Source organism: Lagenorhynchus albirostris, chromosome 8 (genome assembly GCF_949774975.1).
Source record: "Lagenorhynchus albirostris chromosome 8, mLagAlb1.1, whole genome shotgun sequence".
In the NCBI taxonomy this organism is placed as follows: Eukaryota; Metazoa; Chordata; class Mammalia; order Artiodactyla; family Delphinidae; genus Lagenorhynchus; species Lagenorhynchus albirostris.
The window spans coordinates 98,475,788-98,487,286 of record NC_083102.1 but is presented as its reverse complement, the minus strand read 5'-3'; the positions used below and the strand labels follow the sequence as shown (position 1 = coordinate 98,487,286).

Sequence of the window (11,499 nt, the reverse complement as noted above, 5' to 3'; positions counted from 1 at the left end):
CAGCAAATTACTATCTATCATGTCTCAGGTAGTACGCAGGCAGTAGGGATATGATGGCATAGATAAATGAGATGGGATTCAGGTCCTCAAAGGATTCAGTCTGGACATATGCACATGCATCCTTTGTAATAAAAAAGTATGCTTCAGGAATCTAGGAATCACATCTCTCTGATTTACTCTTGAGCCCTGTGCCTAAAAGAGCATCACCTAGGACATCCTTATTAAATCTTTGCTAAATAACCAGATATGATAAAGTAGCAGTAGCTTGTACATAGCTATGGGGCCCCAGGGGAGGCAGAGGAATACTCACAGGGATGATAACGATCACAGGGTCCGTGAAGGTGAGTAGAAGTTCAGTGGAGAAAGGAGGGATGGTGTCACATGCAGAGGAAATAGCTGCAGGATAATTTATTCATATTTTTATTACTTTCTGTATTTTCTCCCCTGCTGACTGTTGGTTCATATCACATGCCTGCGTGCTTATTTCTTGGAAGATGAGCCTGTGATAAATTTTATTCGCGATTTCTCCACATGATCAGTGTTCTATTTTCTTTGTTTTTTTTTTTAAGTGTAAAGCATTTTTTTTTATTATGTGTAACACAAAGTTATTTAAGTCAATAAATTTTTAAGGAATTTCACACGTTCTGATGCTTTCCACTGCCAATCACCTTAGTTCCTCCAAACTCATAACCTTCAAGATAAAATAGCCCTTTTAAAAAGAAGTTATCATGTGAGTCAGCCCACAGTTCTTTCAGTTAGGCTTCTTTGATCTCCAATGAAATATGGACACACTTCAAAATTCCCCACCTGTAATCTTTGGGATCCAATTTCCTCAAGCGATTTACTTTAGGATCATGTTTAGGGTCAGGAGATGGATCTGCCTGGTTCTGAATTTGACACCCTCTAAAAATGTATTAGGTTCAAATCATATTCACTTCTCAGCCATCACACCCTAGAACAGTACAGATCACTGGGATATGCCAATACCTAAGATAAAAAGTTTGTTAGGTTTTTCATAGTTTACCTGGCAGATCTGTCTTGTAGTTCTTTCCCACAGATCTAACAGGTAGTTCTATGAGTAAAGGAAACCACACAGTTAATCTCTGAGACGTTTCCACTATTTTCTGATATATCAATAGCCTATATATTTTTCAAGAAAGTTTTTTTGTATTTTCGAGTATGGTATATAAAGGTGCTTAAAACTCTTATAATGTCCAATCTGTCATTTTGTTTCCACTTTAATTTATTTTAATGTTTTGTATCAGCAAGTCCTTTGCCCAACAGAAAAGTAATATCTTTTATAGCAAATGCTAGATTTAACTCTGGACTCTGTTGGAAATGTATTTTGACAGATATATGAGGTAAGAACTTATTATCATCATTTTTGGCTACCAACTACGAGTCATTTTCCTAATGTAAAATGGTCCATAACCCATCTTTTTTCTAATGGATCCTTTAACATATACCCAATTCTTACATACATTAAGGTCTATTCTGCTCATTATTTTATTCTATTAAAATCTGCTAGAACAAGGGTAGGGTCTTAAGCTCCATCAAGTAACCTGGAGGTACATAATACATATTTATTGAATACTGTGTTAACATGCTTGTTCTTGATGGCAAGACGTCACAAGGAAGGCTCAAATAATGGAGCCTGTTCTGTGATTCTAAGACAGAAAATCCCCTCCCTTGCTTCGGTCCTATAGAAACGACCGATCATGGACAGAAGCAGATTCCCTTTCCCACCCCTGGACAATCCGTCTTTCCTAAAGTGGTTCACAGAAGGTGGAGGCTGGGGGCTTATGCTAGAGCGAGAGCCAGAATTAGAGAAGAAGTATTTTTCCAGAGTACAGCTAGCTCTGACACTCACCATAAAAATAATTTACTAAATGGTAGAAGGGGCTGAACCTAATTAGGGACAGCGCGTAGAAACCTCGGCACTGTCTTGTGAGCTGCAAGGCCATGCAGCTGCCAGCAATCGTGGCATCGTCATGGTGTCTGCCACGAATATTATTCTTGGAATCTAAACTGAGGTTCCTAGAAATCAGTGGTTTGGGGCAGGCTTCTGTCTTGCTGCAAATAACCATGATGTGTTACAGCTGCCTGTGGTCAAGTTGCCTCATGGATATCATGGTGGAGAGGCAGGGGTGGAGGTGAGTGGCACAGAGTTAACAGCCTCACGGTGGCTACACACTGTCATGTAAGGAGCTGAGGTGCTGAGTATTAAGAGTGGAGGCTCAGGCGATGTAAGCCCCTGGGGCCAAGGCTGGCTCTGTGGAGAGGACGGCTGAGCGCTGTAACTGGGTCAGGCGTGGCAGTAAGCGTGCTGGGACATTGGCAACACCGGAGGAACAGGGAATAGGAGTGGGTAGAAGCAAGGAGACTGACCTACTTAGAGAGAAAGCCCCTGGGAGAAGCAAGCACACAGCCTGGAGACACACAGCCATCTCTATCTCTCTCTTTCTCTCTTCAATTTTATTTTACTGCTGTAAGAACACTTCACCTGAGATCTACCCACTTACAAATGTTTACATGTGCAGTCCAGTGCAGTGGGCTATAGGCACAAAGTTGTACAGCTGATCTCTAGAACGTACCCAACTTGCTTGACCGAAAACTTTATGCCCGATGACTAATAACCCCCCATCTCCCCCTCCTTCCTGGCAGCCACCACTCTGCTCTTCGATCCTATGACTTTGACTATTTTAGCTTCCTCATAGAAGTGAATCATGAGGTATTTGTCTTTCTGTGGCTGGTTTATTTCACCTAGTGTCACGTCCTCCAAGTTCATCTCTGTGGTTGCCTATGGCAGAATTGGCTTCTTCTTCTTTTTTCAAAAAATAAATTTATTTATTTTTTATTTATTTAGTTTTGGCTGTGTTGGGTCTTCGTTGCTGTGCGCGGGCTTTCTCTGGTTGCGGCGAGTGGGGGCCACCCTTCGTTGCGGTGCGCGGGCTTCTCACTGCAGTGGCTTCTCTTGCTGTGGAGCATGGGCTCTAGGCATGCAGGCTCAGTAGTTGTGGCTTGAGGGCTCAGTAGTTGTGGCTCGCAGGCTCTAGAGCGCAGGCTCTGTAGTTGTGGCTCACGGGCTTCGTTGCTCCGTGGCACGTGGGATCTTCTGGGACGGGGGATCGACCCGTGTTCCCTGTATTGGCAGGCGAATTCTTAACCACTGCACCACCAGGGAAGTCCCTGGCTTCTTTTTGAAGGCTCAGAGGTATTCCACTGTATGCACAGACCACATCGTTTTTACCCAAAACCGACTCTCTTTGGAAATTGGTGGTGGGATGAGGGGATTGTTGAGCAGCTGCAATGTGAAGATTCTGCTTTCGGCACCATCTGTACACTCTCCCCCCTCAGAAATCGTGAGGTACAGGTTATTATGAACACATAGTTGGGGAAACCGAGGCTCAGAGAGGTTAGCTAACTAGGCAACACAACAGGGAAAGAGGAAAGGATGCTCCTCCCAGGCGTCTGTTGCCAGAGCTGGAAGGCCCCATCGCCTGGACCATGCCGCCTCCACCAGTTCAGTCCTCAGGACTCCTGCAGTTTTCTTGATCACGACTGCCTCGCAACTTCCCTCCCCATCAATGCTTACAAGATGTTTGATCTTAGCGAGTAGCAACTTTTCTTTGCCACAAATACCTCAATACTGCAGGTGTACTGTACGAGTAAAATGCTTGAATCATGACTAACCAAGGGTTAGGACAAGCACTGAAGACCAGTGAAATCACAGGGGTTCTGGAGAACCACAGTGCGGGGGAGAGGGAAGGACAGAAATGAAGTCATTGCCCACCTGTCCAGAAATAAGAAACTAAGCCCTAATACTGAATTTCTGAAATGGCAACATTATTCTTGGTCTCCTTAGAAAAGGCTGGAGGGAATGAATTTCCAAATATGATAAGCAAAAACGTCTAGGGATAGCAGGCTAGACGTGACACTCTGGGTTACCACCTATGTTACCTGGTGCTGGATTTCAAGACTGCTGTGAATTTCAGTTGCATGTGTGCAGATCTTTCCTGATGCAAAATTATTCTGTTCATTTGGAAAATGTGACCTTGTCATTTTTGTTTTATTTTCATTTATGTTCAACTGGTGAGAAACTCAAACTGAGTTTTACCTGAAAACTATTTTTCATGTAATGATCACTTTTTCACAGGACAATTGAATACTGTATGCTGTTTCAACAGGGTTTCTGGTTAGGGATCATTTTGTTTCCCTGTAAGTTCTTGGCCTGGAATTTTATAATAGAAGACTCAAGAAAACATGAAAACAGGAAACGACACTTCTGAGATAATCACAATCGAGATAAGAAGGAGGGATGAGGCCAGAGCTGCAGAGAAGGCCAGCAGCGTGGAACCAGCTGAGGGAAGGGAGACAGAAAAGGAAGCAAAGTACCTGCAGGAGGGGCCAGGCAGCCTCCAGAGAGACTCCTCATAGGGGTCCCAGGGCTGAGCATGCCACCCACTCACAGTGACGCCCCAGACTCTCCGGGAGCTGCCGTCACACTGAGTTGGCAGAGAACAAGCACCATGAGTTTGCCTTCGGCAATTGTTATGGGCTGAGTCAGGTTCGCCCCAATTCATTTGTTGAAGTCGTAACCTCCAGGACCTCAGAATGTGACTGTATTTGGAGGCAGGGTCTTTAAAGAGGTGACAAAGCTAAAGTGGAGTCCTAATCCCATAGGACTGGTGTCCTTATAAGAAGAGTTCAGGGCACAGACATGAACAGCGGGATGACCATGTGAGGACACAGGGAGAAGACGGCCATCTACATGCCGAGGAGAGAGGCCTTGGGAGAAAGCAGCCTTGCTTACACCTTGATCTTGGACTTCCAGCTCCAGGACTGTGAGAGAATACATGGTATCTGTTATGGCTGCACTAGCAAACTACCACGGGGATATAAGATTATTAACCTTTGAGACAGGTCCACGTTGACAGGCGCTGGGAAGTGACAGCCAGATTATGGAGAATTAGGGAGATTCCCCACATCATGGTTGTTGAGGAAGTTTAGAATTTGAGGAAGAAAGGTCTCTTCCTGGGTATTTTGTCTCACCTCCTCTCCCTTTAGTTCAAATAGTACATTCTTGGCACGTATTTTATACCATCGGCTCCCCAGGTTGGGCTTGAAGGCTCGAGGATGCGGCCTTGCCACGGGCCCAGGTGCCCGTGCAGTTGGAGCAGGGTCTGCTCGCACTTCTGGAAGCTCTACAGCCTGGGTCAGGGTTTAGAGGCGCCGCCGCCTCTGCATAAGTTCCGCGTTCATCCTGGCCACATCTTCACTTGCCCGCCTCATGCGCTGGGACTCGGTGAGTAGCCGGGAGGTCTGAAGGAGGCTGCCCTCCCCGCCCTGGCCTCTCCTCGGGCTCTCCACCCTGTGGGCATCTGTGTCACTCCTGCTCTCCCATCCCGGGCCATGGACTTGAATGGATGGGAGTTCAGGTGTCCAGCTCTTTCCAGGGGTGGGGATCAGACCAAATTACACCCTCAGTGGTTCAGAAGCCCCTCTGCAAGGGCCAAGACGTGGAATGCCCTGGAAAAGAGATGCCCATGCTGCAGGGGGACTAAGTGAAGTGGGGGGCTCTGGGTGGAGACAGATGGGAAGACAGAAGGCCAGCTGGAGGGAAGAAGAGGCTTTTAAACCAAGGACCTCGAGTCTGTGGGTCTCGAGCTTCATGTACATGCAAACCGTCTGGGGAAATTCTGAAGAAGGTTCTGGTGTAGGCAGACCTGTGTTTGGCATCCTCCCCAGGTGGTCCTGAGGCAGATGCTCCCCAAACTCCTTCTGAGAAACACTGCCCCGGCTAGTCCACTTTTGTCGTGGTTTCTTCACGGGCAGTCTTCACGGCCACACTTGGCCTATTTCCGTGAGGATATATATCTGTGATTTAAGACGAGTACAAAGTATAAAATACAGGGCAAACTTAAGTTGAACAAATACAGAAAAAAGCAAATGCAGGTTTTGTCAGTGCCTGTGCCGTGATTCTTACCCGGAGGAGGGCCCCGTCAAACTCCGGTCCCAGCGCTCACGAGACGACAGACACGTGAAAATAAATAGTAAAAAAGAAACTCCAAGAGGGCAATGAAAGGTGGAGAAAAGAATCATTAAAACAAAAACGCTTTAAAAATTGAGTGGGTAAAGTGAAAGCTCTAAAACAAATGACAAAAAGGAAGAAAAGTTAAAACAGCAAAATTAAAATAAGAATCAGCTAAACAAACATCTTCACAAGAGCAAAGAAAGATGACTAAAACGAGTGAAATAGAAAATTAGCCTAGAAATCCATCATGAATGAAAAAGGATTAGGAGACTGAGGGAAGGAGAAATACCTGTGGGACCGAAAAAGAACTAAATGAATATAAAATAATTATAAAGAAAAGCTGATGAACATGAAAAGACCATTGGTCTTTTACTATCTTTTTGAGATAGTAAAAAAAAAAAAAAAAAGGAAAAAAGTAAAATCGGCAAACTTGAAGATTAGGAAGATGGATGGCAAAAGGATAAGAACGTAAAAGGAAAGCAATTAAAAACAGCATAAATCAGAAACACGGAATTTATGAAACATGGCAGAGTTACAAGGGCTTAAGTATTTTTAAAACAGAATAAATATATCCTCAAAGATTAGGAAACAAAAACAAACAAATTGAAAGAAAAAAAAATCTCAGAGTTGAAAGCCAGCAAGAGGAGGGTGTCCTCAGCTTGTCCTTGAGCGGGGACAGCTGGCGGGGCCTGGTGCGGGGTTGGAGCCCCCTGGACAGGTCTCACCTCGGGCTTCATCTGGCACCTGGGACTGAGTGACACCCCAGGCAGTTCCTGCATTTGTCAGGGGAAGCCACCTTGAGCAGAAAAACGCTTTCAACCCCGTATTGCACTGAGTATAGGAACAGCGATGGTTAAGTTTATGTTCAGCTTGGCCAGGTCACAGCGCCCAAGTAATTTGCTCAGACTCCTGTCTAGATGTTGCTGGAAAGGTATTTCAAGATGTGATTGACAATTTCCAATCAATTGACTTGAAAGTAAAGCAAATAACACTTCATAACGTGGGTGGGCTTCATCCAATCAATCTGAAGTTCTTCAGAGCAAAGACAGAGCGAGGTTTCCCAAAGAAGGAGTTCTACCTCAAGACTGCAAGATAAAAACCCTGCTTCAGTTTCTCACATTCACTGCTGCAACTTCAACTCATCTAAATTTGCAAGCTGCAGACCTGCCCTGCAAATTGCAGACTCTCCAGACCCCACAAACACATGAACACATTCCTTAAAATCTCTCTCCCTCTCTCTCTCCTACGGGTTTGGTTTCTCTGGAGAACCAACGAATATAAGGATTATTGTCTGCATTTTCTGTGTAACGTATCAGTAATGGAGGCTCCCAGCACTTCAGAAGTACTAGGTGCAGCCTTGTCTTGTAGGTGCAGCCTGGCTGTGGGTTCTGGTGTCCTAGGCCCTGAGGCCCTGTCTGGTGGGGAGGCCTGAGTGTGAGCTCTGAACCAAGACTGGTTCAGCAGCTTTTTTCCTATCTGCGACTTGGGAATGCTTTTAGGGCATTTGTGAAGATTCCGGATATTACACTGATAAACGTGTTTGGTGCATAAAAGGCACTCAGTAAAAGGCACTGAGTCTTATCATTTTGACTTCTTTCCTGGTGCAGAGAAACGAGGTGGGATGAACAGGAATTAAAACAACAGGGCACACAAACTCAACCTGGATTTTCATGGTCCTTCCCTCAAGAAGCAGCCCTTGGCCATCACTGGTGGATGTGAGAACTACTCCTCTGTTTCTCTGTTTTCCAGGGCTATCGGACCCTTCAGCGAATTAAGAAGGATCCAGTCGAAGGAGGCTTTGGTGGGTTTCAAATAAGAGAGGGCACAGACAGACACTTGGCAAGTGGGCTTTCCTGGGCAGGAGAGGAATCAGCGAGGTGGGCTCCACAGTCCTGGACATCCACCTGCTACTCCTGGGCTTTGCACAGAATGCCTGTGGCATCTGCCACTAAGCAGAGGAACTCTGGGATGGTGGAGATGCATCAGATTGGGTCTTCTCTCACCCTCCTTGGGCATGATGAAGGGCTGACTTTGAACAAGGACATGTGGTAAAGATACCATGATCAAGAGGGAAGAATCACACCTATTCAGAAGCATGTGAGCCCTGGGCTTGGTTTTTCAACCAGCCAGTGGGAATCCCAAGGGAGATCGAATGAGTGACATGGGTGTTCTGGCCAACCTCCTTCAAGGGGAGCTCAGAGCTGGGTTCTTTTAGAACAACAGGGATGAGTCATGCACTGGAAGCCCTCCTGGTACTGGTCATGGATGTGTACTTAGTCCTTCTCCTTCAGTCTCCTTGGAGTGTTGACTGTTACTCTGAACTCCCCACACTGACCTGGAGTCTGTTGATGAATGCAAGTAAATCTGGCTTCCAAACGAACTTAATTTGGTGATCAGGTGACCAGCTGGGGTAGAATCCTAGGAGGCACTGGCAGATCCTTCCAAAATTTGGGAGTGTAGGTAGAGCAAAGCCAAGTCAAGGCCTGGAAAGGCAGCCATGGAAGCTGGCTTGGACTCAGCAGCTAAGTGTACTTCTGGGCTCCTGTTGGGCGGGGCACCAAGGGACAAAAACCTCAGCTGGAGGGGGGAGAAAGCAGCAGGGGTGTTCACTGCTCGCCTTACAGACAGGTGAGTGTATGGTACAGGGACACGTGGGCTGAATTAAAGGTGGAGGCTGCAGATGCCCAGGAGCTATATTCTGTGTATTGAGATTCCCTGTGCAAAGCCAACTGGAACCTGCAACCTACAACACATGGCAAGCTTTTTGTTTAGAATGTTTCAATTTTTTAAATTTAACAGTGTGACTACTAAATCAACATAATTACAGTTCAAAAATACTTCTTTCCTTCCAAGTGAACAGTAAACGAAGGCCACTCTCTAACCCAAATAATTAAGTTGCAAAATATGTGAAAAGCAGGATTTGTTCTGAAGCCAAAACCACAAATTAAAATTATAAGGGAAGAAATGATAGAGAAATGTTTGACATTGATAGTCATTTCAGCAGTGACTAAACCAAATAAAAATTTAACTCCTCAGTGTTTGTCGTAGAGATTGCTAATGCTCCATTATACCCCTTCTTCACCCCTTGCTGGGCACAGGAAGACTCTGTCTCTCAGCTCCTTTGCAGGTAGATGGTGCCCTGCTACTTCTTCAAGCTGACAAGCTGTGAGCAGAATTACCAGATGTCACTTCTGACCTGTGGCAGTCAAGAGCTCTTGCCTGTTGTGGCACCTGTGGAAGTCCTGTGCTGGGGTGACAGGCCCCCATTTTGGAAGCTGCTTGGATTTAAGAGTCACTGCTTGGACTTAAGAGTCTCTGCCTGGAAAGTGGCTGCCCAGACCTGCAATACACTTTTATGTGATTACTAAAATTTTGTTCTGTTAAGCCACAGACATATTGGGCTTATTTGTTATCAAGTACAAACTAGCCTATCCTGACTAATCCAGTGTTTGTTGAAATGTCAGGGGTGTGTGTAACCATCTCCATAGCTACTTAACTGAAACCCACTCTGTTTGCATGCCTTATTCTTCATTTCCTCTTTATTGAATAAACTCCTTACTTAGCAAGACAGTCAGGACACTTTGTACTTTCTTCCCAGCCTACTTTTCCTTTCGTCACTCCCAACACAAACACTTCCCAACTCCACTGGGCCACACACCCTCTGCTTACCAGTCTTTGAATATCATCTCTGTAGACTTTCTTCTGTAACTCTATACCCTTGCTCACGCTGAACCTTAGAATTTGTCAGTACATGCCACCTTCTTTACTGTGTTTACTGAAAGAATAGTCCACCTTCAAAGCCAAGTTCAAACATCTCTCTTTTGAAGACCCAATGGCTCTCAGGGATTGAGAGATGATTCTCTATGTTCTCTGAGCTATTGAGTTACACTTCCATTCTAGGGTTGATCATACTCATGGTAGTCGGTACTTCTCTGTCTTTTCCGCTCTTCTGTGAGTTCTGCAAATAAAATAGCAATGCAGAGAAGTATAGATTGTTAGGTTTAAAGATTTTCCTTTCTTTTCTTCTTTATAGAAATACGATAGTCACAGTTGCTATAATTATGGTTAGACATTCTTCCTGCCCTCAAAGATCTCAAGTCAGTGCTGGGAGTTCAGGCTGAGTCAATTAAAACAGCTTTTAGTTGTGAGACCCTGAATACATTAGCTTTTATGAACATGGTTTTAATCCACAAAATGGGGTAAATGGGGCAAATAAGATTGTCATTGTAAAGGTAAATGCTGTCCTACTCTTAATACAGGGCCTGGCAAGGCACAGATTTACTGAATGGTAGCTATGACTAATATCTTTGACTGCGATATAAAGCAGGTTTGCCTCCTTAAGCATTGTGCCTCTCTTTTCGTGGTAGGTGTATGAAGTACGGTGACTTGAATTTCATCTTGGAGATGGAGCTGTGTGTTGTTTGTGGAAAGCCAAGATGATCAAGTTCTGCAGACTCTGCCATAACACACCTGGGCAGCTGCAGCTGGAGTCCCCACCTGGTTACGTCTCGATGGTGCACATTCTCCAGGGGCCACAGGACTCTGCAAGGTCTAACTGGTAGTGAAATGGGATGTGATAAGAATCCCTGCCCCTGGTTCCTTCCGGTACCTCATACTGGCATTAGTGTCGGTGGTTTCCCTAGATGTAATACTGCTTTTGGTGCTATTGCTTCTCATTTACCCTCTTAGAAGGGAGTGGAAAGTTCATGCCTTGAAAGTTCATTTCCTCTTACCCAAGAAAAATGAGTAAATATTTCCTCCAAAAGTCATGAACATAAATGTTCATATGTGCTTTATTTATAATAACCAAAAACTGAAGACAACTTACACGTCCATCAAGAATGGAGAAGTTAAGTACTGATATACTTGTGGTATATACCATTGATATATCTCACACATGGATGAATCTTGCAGTCTTTATTTTGAGAGAAAAAAAGAAAATGCAGAAAAATATTCCATGATTTCAATGTTTAAAAGACAAAACTAATTAATGGTGATAGATGTTAGAAAAATGATTACCCATTGGTGGGCTGTGGGGAGGGGTTGCTTATTGACTGGGATGATGCATACGGAAAATTTCTGGGCGCTCTTCTAAATTTTGATCTGGGTGGATGTACCCACACTTGTATATATATGTAAAACTTCACTAACATTAGTGAAGGGCTACACTAAGATTAGTTCGCTTCATGTTAAATCTCCATAAAAAATAAAATGAGAGAGTGAAATAGGTAGGAAGGGAGAGGGGAGAGAAGAAGGAAAGGAGAGAGAGAGAAAGAGAGAAAAAGAATAAGGGGAGAAAAATTGGAGAAAATGAATATTAATTTTTTTAACTTGTCATGAGCTATTGGTTCTATTTCTTCTATATTAAAAAAATTCTAAATGCAAGTAACCAGACGAATTATCTTTTTTTAAAACAACTGAAGTATAATTGATTTACAATGTTGTGTAAGTTTCTGGTGTACAGC

At 44.3% G+C, this 11,499-nt stretch overlaps 1 pseudogene; it reads right to left on the bottom strand.

Moving 5' to 3' along the window:
* Window positions 1–1,031: 1,031 nt before the first annotated feature.
* On the bottom strand, window positions 1,032–1,137 carry LOC132525039 (small nucleolar RNA SNORA18; annotated as a pseudogene).
* Between the last annotated feature and the right edge of the window lie 10,362 nt (window positions 1,138–11,499).